The 23542-nt window shown below is 36.5% G+C and overlaps 1 long non-coding RNA gene across 16 annotated transcripts in view; it reads left to right on the plus strand.

The window, feature by feature from the left end:
- The window catches only part of LOC106558100, a 267855-nt gene that overhangs the window by 174340 nt on the left and 69973 nt on the right, over positions 1-23542 (plus strand). For all 16 annotated transcript variants that reach the window (XR_005382180.1, XR_005382184.1, XR_005382172.1 and 13 more), the window contains one exon: positions 19682-19831. This is a non-coding gene — a long non-coding RNA (uncharacterized LOC106558100). The remainder of the gene's footprint in view (positions 1-19681; positions 19832-23542) is intronic.

Raw genomic sequence — 23542 nt, forward strand, 5'->3', positions numbered from 1 at the left:
TGTTAGATTATACGCACACAGATGTGTGTGTGTGTGTGTGTGTGTGTTTATATAATCTTAATGTAGTTTATATTTAATATGAAGAGGTAGTATTTTCCTTGAGTCTTGAAAAAAGTGTTCCTGGTTTAAAAAAAAAAAGGTTAAAAGTAAATAAACCTCAAAAGAGAAGATTAGTCAGAAGTTTGTCTGAAAACATTTATGAACTGTAAAAAAAGTGATACATATATATTCAAAACCACAGTATGCACAGGATATAGGCATATATTACCATTCTTTTATGTTCTTGCTTTGTAGAATCAGCCCTGCTATTGGATTCTGGAAATAGGGGCACCTGGGTGGCTCAGATGGTTAAGCATCAGCCTACAGCTCAGGTCATGATCCCAGGGTCCTAGGATTGAGTCCCACATTGGGTTCCTGGCTCAGTGGGGAGTCTACTTCTCTCTCTGCCTCTCCTCATGTTTCTGCTGTTTCCATCTCTGTCTCTCTAAAATGAATGAATAGAAAAATCTTTAAAAAATAAATCTGGAAATGATATGTATTAACATTATATGAGTCCAAGTAGAGAAGGAACATGGCAGATTGAGGAAGTTATATATTCACTATAAACGTGGTGTCCTATATTAGAATTCTGACATCTAACAAGCTGCCTGGTTAATCTTGAGGTGCTTGAATTATCTGATCACTGGTTTCCTCAGTGCTACATTTTGGGAAAGTGGCTTTTTAAAGTGTCTTCTAGCTTTCAAAATCCTAAAATTACTGTCTGTAATGGGTTGAATTATATTTCCCTAAAATTTATGTATTGAATCCCCAGTATTTCAGATTGTGACAGCATTTGGAAATGGGGTCTTTAAAGAGGTGATTGAGTTAGAGGGATGCTTTAGGGTAGTCCCTGATCCAATCTGATTGGTCCCCTTCTAAGAAAAGGGAATTAGAACGCATAAACAGGTACCAGGGATATACACATACATACAGAGGAAAGACCATATGAGGACACAGCAAGAAGATATCCATCTACAAATCAAGGAGCTATAGAGGCCACTTTTAGGCAAACAGACTTGGGTGATGCAATGTAGAAAGGGCCCACAGTGACCACCTGGCTAAATACAGACAGGGCCATCAGGCAACCCACCTCAAAATGTCCCTAGGCCCTAACCAACCAATGGGCTACTTAAAATTGGGAAAAGTTTCCAAAAAGGGAGAAATCCAAATAACACACTGTTTTTCAGAGTGGCTGTACCAGTTCACATTCCCACCAACAGAGCAAGAGGGTTCCCCTTTCTCCACATCCTCCCCAACATTTGTTGTTTCCTGTCTTGTTAATTTTCCCCATTCTCACTGGTGTGAGGTGGTATCTCATTGTGGTTTTGATTTGTATTTCCCTGATGGCAAGTGATGTGGAGCATTTTCTCACATGCTTGTTGGCCATGTCTATGTCTTCCTCTGTGAAATTTCTGTTCAGGTCTTTTGCCCATTTTATGATTAGATTGTTTGTTTCTTTGCTGTTGAGTTGAATAAGTTCTTTTTTTTTAATTATTTATTTATTTATTTATGATAGTCACAGAGAGAGAGAGAGAGAGGCAGAGACATAGGCAGAGGGAGAAGCAGGCTCCATGCACCGGGAGCCCGATGTGGGATTTGATCCCGGGTCTCCAGGATCACGCCCTGGGCCAAAGGCAGGCGCCAAACCGCTGTGCCACCCAGGGATCCCGAATAAGTTCTTTATAGATCTTGGAGACTAGCCCTTTATCTGATACGTCATTTGCAAATATCTTCTCCCATTCTGTAGGTTCTCTTTGAGTTTTGTTGACTATTCTTCTGGCTGTGCAGAAGATTTTTATCTTGATTAAGTCTCAATAGTTCATTTTTGCTTTTGTTTCCCTTGCCTTCATAGATGTCTCTTGCAAGATGTTACTGTGGCCAAGTTCAAAAAGGGTATTGCCTATGTTCTCCTCTAGCATTTTGATGGATTCTTGTCTCAAATTTAGATCTTTTACCCATTTTGAGTTTATCTTTGTGCATGGTGTAAGAGAATGATCTAGTTTCATTCTTCTGCATGTGACTGTCCAATTTTCCCCGCACCATTTATTGAAGAGACTGTCCTTTTTCCAATGGATAGTCTTCCTACTTTGTTGAATATTAGTTGACCTTAGAGTTGAGGGCCCATTTCCGGGTTCTCTGTTCTGTTCCATTGATCTATGGGTCTGTTTTTGTGCCAGTACCACACTGTCTTGATCACAACTCTGTAGTACAACTTGAAATCAGGCATTGTGATGACCCCAACTCTGGTTTTCTTTTTCAATATTCCCCTGGCATTTTGGGGTCTTTTCTGATTCCACACCAATCTTAAGATGATTTGTTCCAACTCTCAGAAGAAAGTCCATGGTATTTTGATAGGGATTGCATTGAATGTGTAAATTGCCCTGGGTAGCATAGACATTTTCACAATATTAATTTTTCCAATCCATGAGCATGGAATGTTTTTCCATCTCTTTTTGTCTTCCACAATTTCTTTCAAAAGTGTTCTGTAGTTTTTAGGGTATAGATCCTTTACCTCTTTGGTTAGGTTTATTCCTAGGTATCTTATGCTTTTGGGTGCAATTGTAAATGGGATTGACTCCTTAATTTCTCTTTCTTCAGTCTCATTGTTAGTGTATAGAAATGCCACTGATTTCTGGACATTGATTTTGTATCCTACCACATTGCCAAATTGCTATATGAATTCTGGCAATCTTGGGGTGGAGTATTTTGGGTTTTCTATGTACAGTATCATGTCATCTGCAAAGAGGGAGAGTTTGACTTCTTCTTTGCCAACTTGAATGCCTTTTATTTCTTTTTGTTGTCTGATTGCTGAGGCTAGGACTTCTAGGACTATGTTGAATAGTAGTGGTAAGAGTGGACATCCCTGGTCTTAGGGGAAAGGCTCCCAGTGATTCCCCATTGAGAATGATATTTGCTGTGGGCTTTTCATAGTTGACTTTTAAGATGCTAAGGAATGTTCCCTCTATCCCTACCCTCTGAAGAGTTTTGATCAGGAATCCACGCTGTATTTTGTCAGATGCTTTCTCTGCATCTATTGAGAGGATCATATGGTTCTTGTTTTTTTCTTGTTGATATGATCTATCACATTGATTGCTTTATGAGTGCTGAACCAGCCTTGCATCCCAGGGATAAATCCCACTTGGTCATGGTGAATAATCTTCGTAATGTACTGTTGGATTCTATTGGCTAGCATCTTGTTGAGAATTTTTGCATCTGTGTTCTTGAGGGATATTGGTCTATAATTCTCCTTTTTGGTGAGGTCTTTGGTTTTGGAATTAAGGTGATGCTGGCCTCATAATATAAGTTTGGAAGTATTCCATCTCTTTCTACCTTTCAGAACAGCTTTAGTAGAATAGGTATTATTTCTTCTTTAAAGTTTGATAGAATTCCCCTGGGAAGCCATCTGGCCCTGGACTTTTGTGTCTTGGGAGGTTTTGGGTGACTGTTTCAATTTCCTCCCTGGTTATTGGCCTGTTCAGGTTTTCTATTTCTTTCTGTTCCAGTTCTTTTTTTTTTTTTTTTTTTTTTTTTTTTTGTGTGTGTGTGTGGTTTTCCAGAAATGCATCTGTTTCTTCTAGATTTTCTGGTTTATTGGCATATAGCTGCTCATAATAAGTTTTTAAAATTGTTTGTATTGCCTTAGTATTGGTTCTGATCTCTCCTCTTTCATTTGTGATTTTATTAATATGAAGCTTTTCTCTGGCTAATGGTTTATCTATCCTATTAATTCTTTCAAAGAACAGACTCCTGGTTTTGTTGATCCGTTCAACAGTTCTTCTGGTCTCTCTTTCATTGAGTTCTGCTCGGATCTTTATTATCTCTCATCTGCCTGGTGTAGATTTTATTTGCTGTCCTTTCTCCAGTTCCTTTAGGTGCAAGGTTAGCATGCATATTTGAGTTTTTCCACTTTTTTGAGGGAGGCTTGTATTGCAAGGTATTTCCCTCTGATGACCACTTTTGCTGTGTCCCAAATATTTTGAATGGTTGTTCATCTTCATTAGTTCCCATGAATCTTTTTAATTCTTCTCTAATTTCCTGGTTGACCCATTCATCTTTTAGTAGGATGCTTTTTAACCTCCAAATTTCTTCTTGTGATTGAGTTCTAGTTTCAAAGCATTGTGGTCTGAAAATATGCAGGGGACAATCCTCATCTTTTGGTATTGATTGAGACCTGATTTGTGACCCAGTATGTGGTCTATTCTGGAGAAATTTCCATGTGCACTTGAGAAGAATGTGTATTCAGTTGTGTTTGGATGGAATGTACTGTATCTGTGAAATCCATCTGGTCCAGTGTATCATTTAAAGCCCTTGTTTCTTTGGTCATGTTGTGCTTAGAATATCTGTCATTTGCAGCAAGTGCCATGTTGAAGTCTCCTACTATTAGTGTATTGTTATCTAAGTATGCCTTAACTTTGGTTATTAATTGATTGATATACTTGGCAGCTCCCACATTAGGGGCATATATATTCATGGTTGTTAGGTCTTCTTGTTGGATAGATCCTTTAAGTATGATATCATGTCCCTCTTCATCTCTTCTTACAGTCTTTGGTATAAACTTTAATTTATCTTATATAAGGATTGCTACCCCTGCTTTTTTTTGAGGACCATTTGAATGGTAAATTTTTCTCCACCCCTTCATTTTCAGTCTGTAGGTGTCCTTAGGTCTAAAATGAGTCTCTTGTAGACAGCAAATAGATGGGTCTTGCTTTTTTATCCAGTCTGAAACCCTGCGCCTTTTGATGGGATCATTTAGCCCATTCATGTTCAGAGCAACTATTGAAAGATATGAATTTAGTGTCATCCTAATACCTATTCCATCCCTGTTTTTTGTGGATTGTTTCTTTGGGCTTCCTCTTTCTTTACAGGGTCCCCCTTAATATTTCTTGCAGAGCTGTTTTGGTGGTCACATACTCTTTCGGTTTCTGCTTATCCTGGAAGCTCTTTATCTCTCCTTGTATTCTGAATGGGAGCCTTGCTGAATAAAGTATTCTTGGCTGCATGTTCTTCTCATTTAGGACCCTGAATATATCCTGCCAGCCTTTTCTGGCCTGCCAGGTCTCTGTGGAGAGGTCTACTGTTAATCTGATATTTCTCCCCATATAAGTTAAGAATCTCTGGTCTCTCATTGCTTTAAGGTTTTTCTCTTTATCTTTGGAATTTGCAAGTTTCACTATTAAATGTCAAGTGTTGAACAGTTTTTATTGATTTTTTTTTAGGAGTTACTCTCTATCTCTTGGATCTGAATGCCTGTTTCCCTTCCCAGATTTGGGAAGTTCTCAGCTATGATTAGTTCAAATATACTTTGTGGTGTTCTCTCCCTCTCAGCTTCTTCTGGAATCCCAATTATACATAAATTCTTCCCTCTCAGGCTATCATTTTTCCCTAAGCTTTTCTTCATGGTCTCTTAATTGTTTTTCTCTTTTTCCCTCAGCTTCCTTCCTTACCATCAACTTCTCTTCTATGTCCCTCACTCTCTCCTCCACCTCATTAACCCTAGCAGTTAGGACATGCAGTTTGGATTGCATCTCATTTAATTAATTTTTAAATTTTGGCCTGATTAGATCTCAATTCTGCAATAACAAAGCCTGTAGAGTACTCTATGCTTTTTTGCAGAGCCACCAGTAGCCTTATAATTGTGCTTCTGAATTGATTTTCTGACAACCGATTGAAATCCAAATTCTGTAACTCTGTGGCAAAGAAGTACTGTTTTTGTTTCTTTCTTTTATGGTAAATTCTGTCCTTCTGGTGGTAAAATATTGTAGTTAAGGTGGGAAAAGTGAAAAAATATTGGAAATTTCTAGTCTGATGTAAAAACGAGTCATAATGGAAACAGGAAAAAAAAAAGGACCCTCTAGTTCTATACTAGTTCTAGTATATATAATATATATATATATATTATATATACTAGAACTAGTTCTAGTTCTTTCCCTCGATTTTCTGTCAGTCCTAGAGCTTTCCAGCACTGCTTGGTTGAGAACTTGCTCTTCCCATGTTCTTCCAGGTGGTCTTTTGAGGTAGGGTCTGCTGTGCTGAGTCTCAGGTATGTGTACCTGGGGGAGATGCCTGCCCGCCACTGGGTGCTGGGCTCAGTGGGAGCTGTTTACCCTGTGAGCCCCCTGTTCCCTGGTGGCCCTGCCTCTCCCAGGCACACAGTGACACAAGGAGGCACAACAACACTGGTGGCGGCCGGGTCTCCAGCTCTGGAGTCAGCTCCCCACAGTAACTACCGCAGTCTCCCAGTCCGCACTGGCCTAGGTGCTCCCAGAGCAAGGGGCACTGATCTGCATAGCTTGTGGTGCCCAGTGGCAAGAGCCTCCTCTCTGTCCTGTGCTCTCCCCGCCTCTACCTGTCCTGCTAGGAGCGCAGGATCGTGGGCTGTGTCCACTCAGTGCCCTGAGATCTGGAGCCTATGCTGCTTGAATCATGTTCCCAGGGGTGCCTCTCCCTCAGGCAAAGGGGCACCACATCTCCATCCTGAGCGGGCCTCCCTAACCGACTGGCTTCTCCCAGATGCCCAGGAGTGCTGCAGCGCTCCAGCCCTTTACCGAGATCTGCCGACTGTTTGCAGTGAGCTTTCCCCAGGCATCCCTCCTCTTATGGTGACTCAGGGAATCTTGAGGCTTACTGCCCCTCATGAGATTTTGCCCGATTTCCCTGCTAAGCAGTTTTCCATCAGGGAAAACTCTGGCATGGATTTTTAAAGTTCTGACTTCTCTGGGGCTGGTCTTTCCTGTCCTGGAGGCTCTTGCCACTCTGCTTTAGCCTGGCTCTTTGAAGAACCCTTCTCCTACATTATTCTTATCTATTTATTTATTTTTATTTTTATTTTCCACCTTTCTACCTTGTTAGAAGCGAAAACTTTTCTCTGCACAACATTCCAACTATTCCTTCTTTATATCTCAGGTTGAATTTGTGGTGTTCAGGATGTTTTGAAAGTTATCTAGGTAGTTTGTGGGACCAGGTGAGTTGAGGGCCCTACTCCTCCACCATCTTGCCCCTTCCCCTCTAAGATTTTATTTATTTAAGAGAGAGAGAATGAGTGAGAGAGAGCGAGTACACAAGCAGGGGAAGGAAAGGCAGAGGAAGAAGCAGACTCCCTGCTGAGCCAAAGGCAGGTGCTTAGCTGACTGAGTCACCCAGATGCCTCAGGAAACTGAATTTTTTTCAACAATTCAAATTAGGAAAAAATAAATTCTCCCCTAGAAATGCAGTCCAGAGTGCACCATTTAGTTCCCTGAGACCTGTCAGACTTCTGACTTACAGAGCTGTACAATAAAAATTTGTATTGTCGAAAGCTACTGTTTATGGTATATTTGTTACAGCAACAATGGGAAACCCACAAAATGTCTTGTTTCATCCAAAGTCTTCAGAACAGGATTGCAGTGTGTTTATTATGTGGGCATGCCCTGGAAGCTACAGGCTTCCTGTAGTTTTTCCCTTGTCCAAGTATAAAACTCAACTGGCATCTTTTACAAACTGCCTCATGTACTTGTCACCCAGCCTTTCATTCACGAATAGGCTATAATTAACCATTATCTTGTTGACAAGGCTATGATTCGTTTCACACATCATTGTTCATTAAAATAATATGTACCAGTGCCTTAGTTCCAACCCACTTCAAAGTCCAACTGCTAACAAATTTATGGTCAATTAATTTTAGTGGGTGAAGAGCAGTAGAAGGCTATATATGTTTTTCACCTTTGTAATTCTTTTATGAAATTTAGAAACTGTACGCCAGTTACAATATAATGTTTTAAAAACTATTTCCTAAAATTTACTCCTAGCAGTATTTAGTTGTACATGAAAATGGAAAAGCATTTGTTTTTAAGCATTAAAATGAGTTGCCTTTCAACTCATTTCAAAATTATAATTACTTCATTCTTTTCACTTTAGTATTTAATTTCAAATACAAAGTACCTGTAATGCATGTTGACCTAATTCCTGCTTTCAATAATTTTCCAAATACATTTTCTGTATTTGGGAGAAAAGATTTCCTGAATCCCATGTAAGAAATGTTGCTGTTACTTATAAAGTCACTGTGTTGCTTATCTACTCTTATCCAGAAATATTGCTCATACTTTTATTTGATGAAAGAATATATACTATTTCTATGGTTCTGATTAGTTTGCTGGCCCTCTTTCTGTTTAAGTTAAAGCAGAACAAGAGCATTATTGATCCATGCTAAGAGGTGGAGCCGCTATTCATGCAGCCCAGGTTCCAATGCTATGAAATTCTGCACTTGAAATGCAGTGCTCACTAACTGTTTAACAGTGTTCTCCAGGGGAATTTTAACTACCTCGACAGCTGGTGGTGACAAATATAGCTAAAAATAGACCCAAAAGATTTCCTGGTTGCTGGGAGGTCAATTACATTGTCTAAACCAGAGAATTCAACAAGAAGAAATTATTCTAAATGTATGTTTCACAACTATACAAGAATTGCTTGAAAGTGGGAAAGAATCAAAGAAATGAGATCATAGGTACAAAGGATTTTAAATTCCATGGGTTTATGAAGGACAATAAAGCCATTTATTACATTGAAGGAGATGCCTTGGGAGAATAAAAAAAAAAAAATAGGCAAAAGAGACTAGGGTGGAAGTATTCACTATAGTTTGAATAAAAGGTGTGGTATCACAAGATATCAGCATATCAAAAAGATTAGGAAGAATTTTCATTTAAAAGTAAAAACACAAAGTTGAAATGAATAGCAGAAATTTGCAACTAAAAGGAACAGTGTCCCAGAATGAACTATTAAATCCTAGCAGGTGTCCATCTGTCCTCAAGAAGTTTCAACTTCCAAAGTACACAAAGGCTTTTGAAGAAAAACAATTTTTTTTTTTTACTTAGAATTTCACCCTACTCCTAGTCTATTAATATATAAGCTATCTAATAAAAATCAGGTTTTTACTTTAGCATGACTTATCCCATGTTTTTCACTTTTTGGAGGGAAGCATAATATTGGTCTTTAGAGACCCAATGGCTTTTCAGTTATAAAATATTCCCTAATATCTGTAAATATGAAAGATGTAACGGACGTGTACATAGGAGAACACATTATTTCAATAGAATAACAGACTCATATGTGTATTTATATACATGTGTGCACATGTGTACTATGGTGCTGGACAGAACAAATCCTGCAAGCACCATCCATGTCACATATGATAGTAATCACTATTAAATACACAACTACTCAGATATGAGTCATTTGGTATAAAGCAGTATGAACTAGGACTTATTTTGACTCATCAAAAGGCATAAAATTTCTTCCCTTTACACTTTTGTACCAATCATAAGCTAAACTTCAACAATTTTGACTAAAATATTAATGTCATAGAAGAATATATCTTATCCTACTTTATTTTTTCACTTAAATCAGTCATTTTAATTTGTAGAAATACTGTATTTTAGACTCTGGAGCCCCACTGCCTGGAGTAGAATAACACTGGGACTCTTTCTTTGGGCTAATCTTCTGGCAATCACTTACCCTCTCTTTCTTTAGTTTTCTCATGTATATAAAGGGAGCTGTTTGGACATTAAATGAGTTGATCTGAAAAGCAAGGAGAACAATACATTATTTAAGAGTTAGCATGTGTTATTAGAACATAAATTAGTCCATTAAGAGCAGATTTTTTTTTTTTTTTCTTGAGGGAGAGAGAGAGTCCTGTGGATGAGCTTGAGGGGAGGGGCAGAGGAAGAGGGAGAAAGAGAAGTTGGTGTGTGTAGGAGGATGGTATTCATTCCTATGACCTTGAGATGGTGACCCAAACCATCATCAAGATTTGGACACTTAATCAACTGAGCCACCCAGGTGCCCTTCAGATTACTATATATATATTTTTTAATGTGGGAGAGGAAGTTACAGATCAGCAAATGATAGGCCTATGAGCTGCTTTCCCTGGTAGGATAAAGAATTCACAAAGAGACACTTGAAATAGACACTACTTTGTAGGTTAGGTACCACTAACTTTGTCTAAAGTTGAGATAATCTAGACTGTAAAATGCTATCACATGCTCCATAATATCCCAAGATAGTCTCCCAAATGTTGGCTAAGACTGAATTCATGATGGATTTCCCTGGGTGGCAATTCACATGAACATTAGTATGAATAATAAATATATAATCCTAGTTCTGTTTAGATTTTATTTGATTGCAAAAAGAAACTTGCTATTTCAAGAAAGAGAGAATAGAATTTGCTCAAGGATACATTTGGGACAAGAATGGAGACAGACAATTATAGGAAAGTCAAGAATAGAAATCATAGGAATGGAAAGTTTCAAGGAGACTGAAAATTGATGCTCTATGTCTAACGTAGTTCCAAGGATCTCAGAAACAATCCTTAATGGACATTCATAAAGACTCAAAATGCCATCCAAACTCAGGCACTCTGCTCTAGCTTTCTTTTGAATTCAAATTGTTATCCCCCTGCTAAGGAGATGTAAGAGTTGAAAGAATCTGACTTAAATAATAACAGTCAGCTCTGAATAGATAGGCCACCTTAGAGATTATTGTACTACTTGGATTGTCTTTCAAGACATTTTTTTAAAGATTTTGTTTATATCATAGAGAGAGCACAAGCAGGGGAAGCAGCAGAGGGAGTGGGAGAAGCAGAGTCCTTGCTGAGCAAGGAGCCCAATGTAGAGCTCAATCCCAGGACCCTGGGATTATGAGCCAAACCAAAGGCACAGATTGAGCCATCCAGGTGCCCCTTGGATTACCTTTCTACAAACTTTGTCAGATGAGATTTTGTGGCAAGAACTTGGTCACCCAAGACTGAATCCTCCAGAAGATTTGGGCAATTTCTTTTTAAAATAATTGTGCATAGCAAATATGATTTTGTTATTTTAAAAATTATTAGCCTTTTTTTGAACTGTATACACAAAAAATATTAGCCATCACTAGTTTTAAGTATATGATTCCATGAATTTTGACACTCATCTAAATAGTTTTATAACTATCAACACAATTAAATCCTAATAAAAAATGTATTCTATTAACCATAAAATGTTACCTTGTGCTCTTTGGTGGACATATCACCCTCAGCTCCTAGCAACCACTGATCTGCTATCACTATAGTTTTTCCTTCTCTAGAATTTAATATTTATTCTGTTTTGTCAGAGAAAAAGAAAATTAACACCTTCATCTGTTTATTTATTTTTAGTTATGTGAGTCATCCTAAGACTTTTATATTCAATGAAAATGTTATCTATATCCTATAGACATCAATGTATTTACTAAAAGCTATTGTTTTGAGAAGTTTAAAAATTGTGAAAATCACATTAGGATAGGAAAATATGGCTGTGTTTTTGGATGTGAATATTACTAATTTTAAAAAAGTGTTATTTCATGATTGTCAAAGAATAAAATTATTCTCAGAGTATATTTTCCTCAAAATGAGATATAGAATAATATCTCAAATACCTGGGTTGTTATATTCCTCTTGAACTATCTAAACATCTTTTACTATGTTGATAGTAGAATATTTGACAAATTTCTTGATTTAATACAATAGTATTTTATCTCAGAATAGCATGGAAACATAAAGAGAAATGCTTTTCTAGACTGATTTTAACTCTTGGCGAAATGTCTGATTATATAGAGTAAAAGCGTGGGGTAATGAATGAAAATCAATCCCCAGGACTTTTTATGGTGAAGCAGAGGAACTTCACCCTAGAAACAAGAGTAGGTTAAAACAAAACAAAACAAAACAAAAAAGAAGGAAAGAAAGAAAGAAAGAAAGAAGAAAGAAAGAAAGAAAGAAAGAAAGAAAGAAAGAAAGAAAGAAAGAAAGAAAAAGGCAGAAATAAGGTTTCAAAGCTTTTACTAAATTGAGTATATCTCAAAAACTAAGCTCTTATTTGGCATTAGATGAGCAAGTATAATAAAGGAGAAACTTATGAAAAAATTGTTTATGTGCTTAATAGAATATTCTTAGGAATAAGATAGAAAAATTAAACATATTACTTATAGGTAATATTTATCAAGTTCTTTCTTTCAAGTACCTTTAAAAGCACTTTCCAGATATTAACATATTTGACCTTTATGCTAAGACATAGATATTGGTAATAACCTCAACTGACAAAAGGTGAAAATGAGATACACATAATTTAAACAAATTGTCCATGGTCAGAAAATTAGTGAGTTGGACATCCAGTGTTCAAACCTAGAACCCTCTTAACAATTGAGAAATTTATGAGAAATCTTTTTTTAAGAATTTATTTATTTATTTATTTACTTTTCTTTTTAAAAAATTTTATTTATTTATTCATGAGAGACACAGAGCAGGAGAGAGACAGGCAAAGACACAGGCAGAGGCAGAAGCAGGCTTCATGAAGGGAGCCTGATGTGAGACGCAATCCCAGGACTCCAGGATCATGCCCTGGGCTGAAGGCAGGTGCTAAACCACTGAGCCACCCAGGGATCCCCGAGAAATCTTAATTATAACTTAGACTATCCAAGATAAGAGGTTATTTATACCGGAAATAGGAGACAAGGTTTCCTTTGATCCTTATTTTCCATATATATTTCTAAATTTATTAAAATAAGGAAGACAATTGTTCTTGCCTCAAATCCCCTTTTCCTTTTATATCTCAGAATAAATTATAACTATAAGACATCTATCCTCTCTAGAAAAGGAGAGGCTCATATATAAAATACTTTGAAATCATTAATTTTTTTGAAAGACATTTAGAGAATCTCTCCAGAACTCTCCTGTGGGCATAATGGAGAAACTTAGATTTGTATTTCCTGGAAAATGTTAACAGGGATTACTGATTTACACATAGATGATTTAGTGGACTGAGATTTCTACTGTAGCCAAGGAAATAATTTGTTGAGCATTAAAATGGCAATTCCCACAATGTGTGTCAAATTGCCCCACCAAAGTAAATCCTAAATGAGAAGAGAGTGAAACTATCCTTCTGAATGGCTGTGACTATCCTCTAATGGAACATACTTCAATCTGGTCCCCTTTAACAAGAAGTTTTATTGATAAGTGCAGAATATGTGAGTGCCTGCAATATATTTCAAGATATTTTTGAGATTACTAATTATTTAAAATGATCATTTGGGGGATGTCAATTTTATTCTACTTTATGGGACCTCTATACCTTTCTACTATACTCATACCATTACACTTTCAGAAATTGAGTATATTCACATTGAAGAAGTATGGGCTTAGTAAAAATATCAATACATGGCTTTCTGTTATATATATATATATATATATATATATATATATATATATATTTTAATTGTAAGAGATAATAAATGACCTATATGCAAAACCAGCACTCTTGATTATTAAGCATCTATGTAGATGGTTTACATTTGATATACTATTTTAAATAACTTTTTTAGATATAATCTAGCAACAATAAGCTGTGTGTCCATTTAAAGTCTACAAGTAGATGAATTCTAAAAGATGTATGAATTTGTGCAATCACAATCACATTTAATATATAAAATATTTCAATCATTTCTGTTTCCTCATTCATGCCCTCTTTCCTAATTCCTCATCCCTCAATTATTGGTATACTGTTTTGTGACTAGATTTTTTTTCTCTCAGAATAATTATTTTGAGATTCATCCATTATATTGTTTATATCATTAATGTATTCATTTTTATTGCTGAGTAGTATTCCATTGAATGGATATGTCACATTTGCTTGTTCCTTTTTTTGATGACTATGTGAACTCTTGCCAATTTTGGCTATTATAAATAAAAGTGCATGAGATTTTACATGAACTTGTCATTTGCCTTCAGTAAGTTTTGAAGATTGGAGTTGCTGAATTACATAGTAAGTTTATATTAATTTTTAGGAAACTACCAGATTATTTTTCAAATAAATTGTACCATTTTAGATTACCACCAGGAAGTATGAGGGTTTCATTTGTTGTATAGCCTCACCAACACTTGTGACATTATTTTATTTTATTTTTTAGTATTATCTAGTTTTTATCATTGTTATCTATGGTAGGATTCAGCATGTCATACCTCCAATATCACTAGAAACAGTTCTCCTATTATGACATGAATATATGTTCAAAAAATCAACTATATAATGTAAAAACAAGGAGACCTGGCTTGAGAGAAGTATAGCAGGAAAGACCTTAAGAGCTATTGTTCTTGTATCTAGGCCCTGTAAAACAAAACAGAAAAATAATAATACTAATAGAAACTAAGGACTGAAAATAATTGTGAGGAAGTAAGATAGTTCCATTATGGCTGTTATGAAAATTAATAAAGGGAAACCTCACTAAAATGGAGTTGAATGGCCAGAATGGGGAATTCTCAGGCCCTACACTCCTCATCAGTTAAAGATCCTAACAGGAAGGAAGTGGTACTTTGCAAGTCAATATTACTTGACTACCCCAGCAAGAGGAAGAAAGGTTTCCTTCTCCAGCAATAGCCCAGCCAATGAGAGACTGTCACAACTCAGCCAATGAAAAGCCACTATACTTTGAACCTCCAGTTTACTTCAAAGGAATTTGTTTATAACACCACTCCCAAATCCTTTCCTTTCCTCTGTAGAAGAGCTTTCCTATTTGTGCTTCAGATTTGCCTATGGTTTTGCCTTAACTTGCATGTCCTGAATTGTAATTCTCAAATCCTTATTTGCTGGTAAAATAACTGACAGTTTTATTTTTAGGGTTAACACTGTTGATACGAAATTTTGTTCAGTTTTCAGTGCTATGATGTGAAGTTATTTACTTTATGAATGTATTTTAATTAAAATAATGTAGAATATTCACAATAGTCTGGTCTCTAGAGCAAATAATCCTAGAAATAGACAGAAAGGTGAATCTGCATGAATAATTTGTCAAAAATTTGTAAAAGAATTTAGGGCAGCTCAGGTGACTCAGCAGTTTAGCACCGCCTTCAGCCCAGGGTGTGATCCTAGAGACTCAGGATCAAGTCCCATGTCATGCTCCATGCATGGAGCCTGCTACTCCCTCTGCCTGTGTCTCTGCCTCTCTCTCTCTGTGTGTATCTCATGAATAAATAAATAAAATCTTTAAAAAAAGAAAAAAGAATTTAGGGGTGGAAGGATATGGGAAAAGACTTTAAGTGAGACCAAGTGACCTCCAATATCTTTTCCATATCCTTCCTTCAATTAGTTTTTAAAATCTATTTTATAGCTTATTAGAAATAATACACACAAAGAGAAAAAAAACAAGTTTATAAGAAAACACACTATATAGTTATATTGGATTTTAAAATATTTAGGAATAATTAGCATCTTATAAATTATATAAAGAGTACTATTGTCTTCTAAAACAAATTCAGTACCATACCTTTAAAAATTAGTGAAAAAAATATTCCTTTTCTTCTTTTTGTTGAAGTAAGGATGCTCTCCCCATTGCCATGAACCACATAACATATAATATGAAAGGGGGTGCTAAATATGATTAAAAGTAGAGGTAGAGGAGAGTATCAGCAAAAGAGAGTAGGTAGCATGAAGTGCTATATTAATATCCACAGTGAAATGTCATTAAATCATCATTATTTTTGCCACATTGATCTATAGATTAACTCATCTGAAAGAATGAATTGATTTATAGCTACATCATATTTTTGGTTTAAAGGCAAAAATGTAAAAAGGGTAATTAATTTCCAATTAGCATTATATTTTACCATGTTGGAAGTTATTCAATAAAAAAAATCACAAATGAGTGAATATCAAAAAGAAATGCTGTATAATTGCCACTTATGAAAGGCAAAAATGAAAGATCACCTCTTTCTGTTTATATTATTTATTACCACTTTAAAATTCTGTTAACATAGGGGCACCTGGGTTGCTCAGTGGTTGAGCCTCTGCCTTTGGCTCAGGTTGTGATTCCGGGGTCCTGGTATTGAGTCTCACATTAAGTTCCCTGCAGGGGGCCTGCTTCTCCCTCTGTCTATGTCTCTGCCTCTCTCTCTGTGTGTCTCTCATGAATAAATAAATAAAATCATGTTTTAAATAAATAAAATCTTTTAAAAGATAAATTCTGTTAACATAGTCTTAGAAGGGGCTACAACTAGACAGCAAGAGGTTTAGTTTAATGTTATATTGGCACAGGTTTTAGTTGATATTCAGTTTAGACTTCATAGTGATAACAAGGAGCTGGGTGTAATTATTTGTTTAGAGAAATTTGCTACAACGGAGTTCCCTATTTTGGTAGTATTTTTCTTTGCTTTTAGGAAATGCTCTAGGATTGTCTCCTTCCACTAGATTTCTTAGTGGTATGTTATGAATGATTAAAGAAAATCTAAAGGGTGCCTGGGTGGCTCAGTCAGTTGAGCATCTAGCTTTTGATTTTGGCTCAGGTCATGATCTCAGGGTCATGAGATTGAGCTCTGAGTCAAGCTCAGTGTGGAGCCAGCTTAAGATTCTCTCTCTCCTTCTCCCTCTCCCCCTCCCTTTCTTCCTCTCAAAATCAAAACAAAACAATAACAAAAAACCTAAATATGCCTTTTAAAAAATGCCTTAAAATAAAAAAAAAACACAGAAATTTAACTCTGTAGCATCTCAAATACTGCATCTAAGTATATTTGTATGTATCTATTGTTTCAGAATATTATACTGGCATTTATAAGTATCAAATATATTCAGACACATTTCAGTCAAAATTGTGTTCCTGGTAGGGGAGACATTAGAAAAAGGGTAAGTGGAAATTGATGACCATCTCTCTTCTTCAGCAGCTCAGGAAAACAGCTGAGACCCTGCCTGAAGGGCAAGCGTTCCACCTGCCTAGCCTGAAATGAGCTAATTGCTTACCTGTCAATTCATCCTTCTGTTTCGTTTCACTCATAGATGGCTTTAAACAACATGAAATTCTTTATCTCTCTGAATGCAAAGGGGAGGGCAGGACCTGAAGAAACCAGTGGTCTTATATGCTGTTTACCATTTCACATTTTTAAATACAGAGTGCTATCAAAGCAAGGATCAGCTCTTTCTGTGTGCTATTTAACAGAGGAGCTTTCTCTAAAGTCTTAGACACTGCTGGTGTTGTATTTGAAATTCATAAACAGCATTAATTTAGCTAAGTACACTCATTTAAAACTCAGATAATTTTATGGATTCTCTGTAGCCCTCTCATTGTGTAGAGTCTCTAAAATACAATCCCAACACCTTGAACTCTAATTATGGATAATCAAGTTTAAGATTGGTATTTTCTCTTTGGAGGGAGCTGGGAAAGTCTTATTTCTTATTAGAATGTAGCTTTGTGCCTGCAGAGATTATATAAGAGATTCTTAGGAAAATGATACAATTTAAAATACAAATTAAGGGGGGTGCCTGGGTGTCTCAGTGGTTGAGGGTCTGCCTTTGCTTCAGGGTGTGATCCTGGGGACTTGGGATCGAGTCCCGTATGGAGCCTGCTTCTTCCTCTGCCTGTGTCTCTGCCTCTCTCTCTCTCTCTGTGTCTCTCATGAATAAATGAATAAAAGCTTTAAAAAAATACAAATTAAGGGGAAAAATTTTCCTGAATATTTGGAAGGCCCCAAATTCCCTCATTTTAACTCATTCGGTTAGTGATTAGCCACTACTCTGCTTCTTTAACCCTCTTGTTAGGATCCACAGATTCTGGAAGTATATACAGCTCTGTAGTACCATTTATCATCTGGCTGTCCTGGCTTCTTCAGCAATATAGGGTCCTCTGCAGTGGTTTTGAAAGCTGAAACTTAAAAATTGGGAAAAAAATTCTGTTGAGCACAAACTGTAAAAATAAATAAATAAATAAATAAATAAATCCTTACTGTTAGTTGTCCTGAGGCATATGGAGACAAATCAACTCAGTGACCCCTCATAAAATTTACAGTAGAGAGGGGAGCTATACCTGTACAAAGCACACCTGTATTTAAAGTTTGTATCCTCCATACTTGCTGTTTGGAAAATGATTTGAAGAGAAAAACACATATTATCATTCTATATAACATAAGTGCTTGGAAATACAATGGTACTTTGTTAGTGCTGTTGGGAGAGGTTCTGAACAGAAAAAGCTCCAGGAATGCCAGTTATTCTGAGACAATGAAACTTTCTAAATAACAAGTATGATAGAAATGATGTTTCCTGAGTCCTGTGTACATAGAGCAGAAAAGGTAGATTTTTGTTTCCTACCTGAGAAATGTTGAAAATATTCACCGATAGCACAGTAGATGTTTGTAGCAGACTAACATGTATTAAGATTATGGGTCCAGGCAAAGGCATAGGCAGCAAAGTGATGGTGAAGAGAGGAATCCAAGTTTAGCAGAAACCGAGCCAATTTAGACAAGCCAAATTTTGTTTAACAAGATCCCGGTTCCTTTTGTGGCCATACGTATTTTTCATAAAGTTGTAATTCTTGCATAAGACGAATAATATGGAAACTTCAAAACAAAACAAAAGGACAGTAGGCACTCAGGAGAGGATTGAGGGCAGAGGTTAGAGGTTGAAAAGTCTTCTTGGAGAGATTATACTTTAGGCATACATTTAGGAATTTGTCCTTGTCAATTAGGGCTGCATTAACAAAGTACCATATGCTACGTGGTTTATAACAACAGAATTTATTTTTCTCACAGCTCTGGAGCCTAGAAATTCAAGATTAGGGCACCAGAAAGGCCTAGTTCTGATAAGAGCCCTCTTCTAGATTGCAGACAACTGTCTTCTCATTATATCCTCACATGGGAGAAAAAGGGAGAAAGACATCACTGGGGTATCTTCTGTAGAGGAACTAATCTCATTCAGAGGACTCTACCCTCAATATCTAATCACTTCCCAAAGGCCTCACCTCCAAATACCATCATCTCCTTAGAGGTTACAATTTCAGCATTTGAATTTTTCAGGGACAAAACAATTCAGTCTCTCTCTCTCTCTCTCTCTCTATATATATATATATATATATATGTCAGGAGGGTAGAGCTTTGAAAACTTTTTGGAGAAATAAAAGAAAGTTTTCAGTAGTATTTTCAAGAAAGTAGGCATAATTTGATGCAAATAAAATATGGACACAAGAAGAAAATAATTTCCTTATAAATATTTTAAATAGTTTTGTGTGTCTATAAAGTAGCACAAGTTATCAAAACATATAAAACTACTTGTTGGATACTTCGGGCTTTTTTTTTTTTTAAGATTTTATTTATTTATTTGAGAGAGAGACAGAGATAGCAGATAGCAAGAGAGATCACAAGCAAGGAGGAAAAGGAGAAGCAGACTCCCTGCTGAGCAGGGAGCCTGATGCTGGGCTCCGTCCCAGGACCCTGGGATCATGACCTGAGCAGAAGGCAGATGCTTAACCAACTGACCCACCCAGGCACCCCAATACTTGTTGGATGCTTTGAAGAGCAGTTTCTTCATATGTGTTTAGGCAGGCAAATTTTTTCCCATTGTCATTAACTCAGATAATAGAAAATCAATCTGGGCTCAACTTGCTCTTTTTTTTTTTTAAGATTTAATTTATTTATTAGAGACCATGACAGAGAGAGAGAGAGAGAGCACATGAGCAGGGGGAGGAGCAAAGGGAGAAGCAGACCCCCTGCTGAGCAGGGAGCCTGACCTGGGGGTTGATCCCAGGACCCTGGGATAATGACCTGAGCCTTAGGCAGATGCTTAACCAACTGAGCCACCCGGGCACCCCTGGGCCCAACTTGTAACCCTCCCCCCATTTTTTTTTTCTTTAGCAATTATGAATTTGCCATAAGAGAGCTCAGAATGTAATGAATATATGAATTTTGAGAAAGGATTGGAAGTGGAGAAGAGTAGCCCAGCAAGAAAACAAAACAAAACAAAGATGATTATTACCTACTACAGATAAAATGAAGAATGCATCAGTAAGTATGTTATAGAATGCAGCGTGTTTAGGGCAAGGCAATGGAAGAACATAAAAGTTTTTATGAAGAACATCAGGGAGGATTTTTCCACTTAAATTAATAGCGAAGTGATTACCTGGTGAAAATGATATTTAAAGTGAAGAGAAGGTGACTTTTTCAAATATGTCAAAAGCTCTGGAAAAAATTAATAAATTGACTCTTATCTGAGCAGTCAGTGAATCTTTCAACAAGAGGTTTAAAATCAAGAGACCATTCAGGACTAAGCTGTCAGTTAAATGGCAAATGTCTGTTAGAGAAAGAGGCGGGAAGTGATTACAGTAATTGACTCAGCATTGTCCTTAAAGGTGCTCTTGACAGTTTCCAGAATGACTCAACAGGTAAACGGTAAGTTATAAAATGTTACATAGCTCCCTCCTTGAGAGTGGAAAAAGGAAAACTGGCAAAAATGATAAGTGAAAAAACTGTTCACATTCACAGGGAAAATTAACCTGTTTGGCATTTCACTTATATGATGAGTTAGCAGCAATGAAGCTACAATAAATCAGATGTGTGTGCCGAGGAGAGATTATAGATGAAACAGTCATTGAGGTTACCCACGGTGTTCAAATGTATGATATATACTCTTTGGGTTTAAGTGACCTTGAAAGTTTATACTTAAATAGAAAATCAATTGTTCGTAAGTAATGGATTCATAGAACAGTGAGGATGGCACAGTGCTTTGAATATAAGCAGTTGCTTACAGAGATTCTGGTCAGTTGTCATTGCCTTTTTATTGCCCAGCACAGATCCGTGTTCCTTCAGTATCCCCCCATCACCACGTTGTACTGGGAGCCTTCGTTCCTAAGAACTTCTAACTTTAAAGAAATGCAAGACTTTAAAGATCATAAAATAAATGAGAAACTAAGAAGGGTTTTGGATTTTGGGGAAATGCTATACATTTCCATACGGTAATAACCTTATGTAATAACCTCCCTCAAAATAAAAGAGAGAGCTTCGGAAAAGGCTTGAGAATACCTTAGTCCTATTGGAATGGAGCATCAGTGAGTTCATGACCACCAAATCTTATTTTCTTCCTCCACACGCTTGAGCTATGTAACGCTGTCATCAATTTCTTTCTTCTTAAAACTCTTTATTTTATTCTCTATCTCTCATTTTTTTTTATTCTGCTATTTACCAGATTTTTGTTATTTGCTCTTTCTTAAAACATGACTCCTAAATGGATTTCACGTGATTTCTTTTAAATACTCTACTGATGTACTTTAAAAATTCATTTCGGGAGTGACAACCCTCAAATTGTCCTTTCCAGTTCAGATCCTCTGCTCCTGATCTAGATACTTATTTTCGTATGTCAGCTTTCAACTCCATCTTAGTACAGTGCCTGCTCTTGGCAGCCTATCAAACAAGAATATTTATCTTCCCCTCTTTGATAATATCACCAACTCCTGAGTCTGCCACCATTTTCTACTAAAAACATTACCACAATTTCTTTTTTGTTCTTTCTCTTTTATCTCTCATCAAACATTGTCACACATATATATTTTCTAACTTCAATTATTCTGGCAATGGAACGTTCACTCAGTTTTTTGTGGTATCTTCTTAACCCTTCTCCCTTTCTCAAATTTCACATGCCCAAATCCATTCTTTAACTGACACTAGACTGCTTTTTGTCTTAATCCAATGATCTGTTTATCATCTACCATTCAAATGCCTTTGCATCCAACCTGACAGCCTATAGAAGACATGTCTAACTTTTATTTTATTGTATTTGAGACATTTTACATTGTATCTCCAACTTTGCTTTACAGACCGCATATTCTTAAACCTAATTCAAACCAAGTAGAATGCTTTGATGTTTTCTGACAGTGTCCTTCCCATGTCCAGACTGTTCCATCCTGGAATAGACTCCTACAACCAGTTTTGCCTCCAACTTAGAGCCTGCCTCAAGAATCGTTATGCATAAGCTTTCATTGGTCTTTCAACCCAAAAGTAATTGCTTCCTCTTCACTGCTCCAAGTACAAAATATTTAAACTTGTTTAACAACATTTATCATATCTGCTTTATATTAAGGCAACCATGCAGTAAAGCCTAAATCCATGTGATCAAACAAACACAGGGGCAAACTGTAATCTGACAAGTCAGAGAGAGTGACTTGATGCAACAAGGGTGACTCTCCAGAGGTGTATCTTTTGTAAAGTTTAGCTTCTCATGGAATGATTTTGAGAAAGGTCTAAGGAAAGGATGAGTTTGAGGTCTTTTTTCTAAAAGAGTTTAGAAGTGGAGATTAATTAGTCATTGAGTGCTCTCCTAAAGTGAAGATGACTTAGTAATTGGGCATCTCTAATTATAAATGTAAGCAGCAAAGAGAGGCTGGGTTGTGACTGGTAAGAAACAGTTACTCTCCAAAAAGAGATCATTAATGAATTTTACAGCTTCTCTATGACTGGGGAGATACAGTGTTTCCTGTTAATTTAGTAGCTGTCGTTTTGTGTTTGCTCACACCCTCTCCCCCAGGCTGATTAATGAGAGGGGTCTTTTGCCTGTTTCAGTTCAAACCAGCTTTTACTTTCTTAACAGACAGTATTTAATATTGTCTCATGTATATACTGTTTTCTCTACTACTTGAGAAGACAGACATTAGATTTCAGGAAAAAAATATAACTGATTGTTAAAAAACAGTTTCAGAATCATATGGGTTCCAGTACTAGTTCCTCTATTTTGTAGCTTTTGTATAATTTTATCTGCTTGGGCTGTTTTCTCAGTAATAAGATGGGAATAATAGTGTAATATCTCATAGGCTTGTAATGAATAATGAAGTAATAATTCTTATAAATTGTGTTGCATAGTGATTGGCCTTCACCAGTGCTCAAAAAAGTGTTACATTATATTTCATTATTCCTATTCAGTAGTGCCAAGATCTATACATAACAGATTTCTATAATCACAGAAAAATAAAATTAAGAGAAAAATACACCTTATTATCAAAACTTGAAGACAGCTACTTTTTTATTGTGATATAGTTACATACCTATATCTATATAAAATCAGAAATCATCATATGATCTGAATGACTCTAAGAAATAGAACAGAGATCATAGGGGAAGAGAGAGAAAAATAAGCAAATCGAAATCAGAGAGAGAGACAAACCATAAGAAATTCTTAATCATAGGAAACAAACTGAAGGTCGGTGGAGGGGAGAGGGGAAGGGGGACAGGGTAATTGGGTGATGGACATTAAGGAGGGCATGTGATGTAATGAGAACTGGGTATTACATAAGATCGATGAATCACTGACCTCCACCACTGAAACCAATAATACATTATATGGTAATTAAAAAAGTGTCTTACTTGTAAACAATACACTTTGTCTAATTTATTAATTCTGTTATGGCAGGACGTATCCTAGGAGATGAGATTTAGTCCCATCTTGCATTCTTGCATCAACAAGGAAATATATATATAAAATTGCAGACACCTTCCCACCTATCACTGTTTGGGTATTTCAACAAAGCAGTTAATTTATGCTGGAAGATTAAAGTTCATATATTTATTAACATGAAAACTGGAAAAGGCACAGGAAACTGAAAATAAACAGAATCAAACCAATTTGAAAAATTGGCAGGGACGCCTGGGTGGCTCAGCGGTTGAGCGCCTGCCTTCAGCCCGGGGCGTGATCTTGGGGTCCGAGGATCGAGTCCCACATCGGGCTCCCTG

This window comes from Canis lupus, chromosome 31 (genome assembly GCF_011100685.1).
Source record: "Canis lupus familiaris isolate Mischka breed German Shepherd chromosome 31, alternate assembly UU_Cfam_GSD_1.0, whole genome shotgun sequence".
Lineage (NCBI taxonomy): Eukaryota > Metazoa > Chordata > Mammalia > Carnivora > Canidae > Canis > Canis lupus.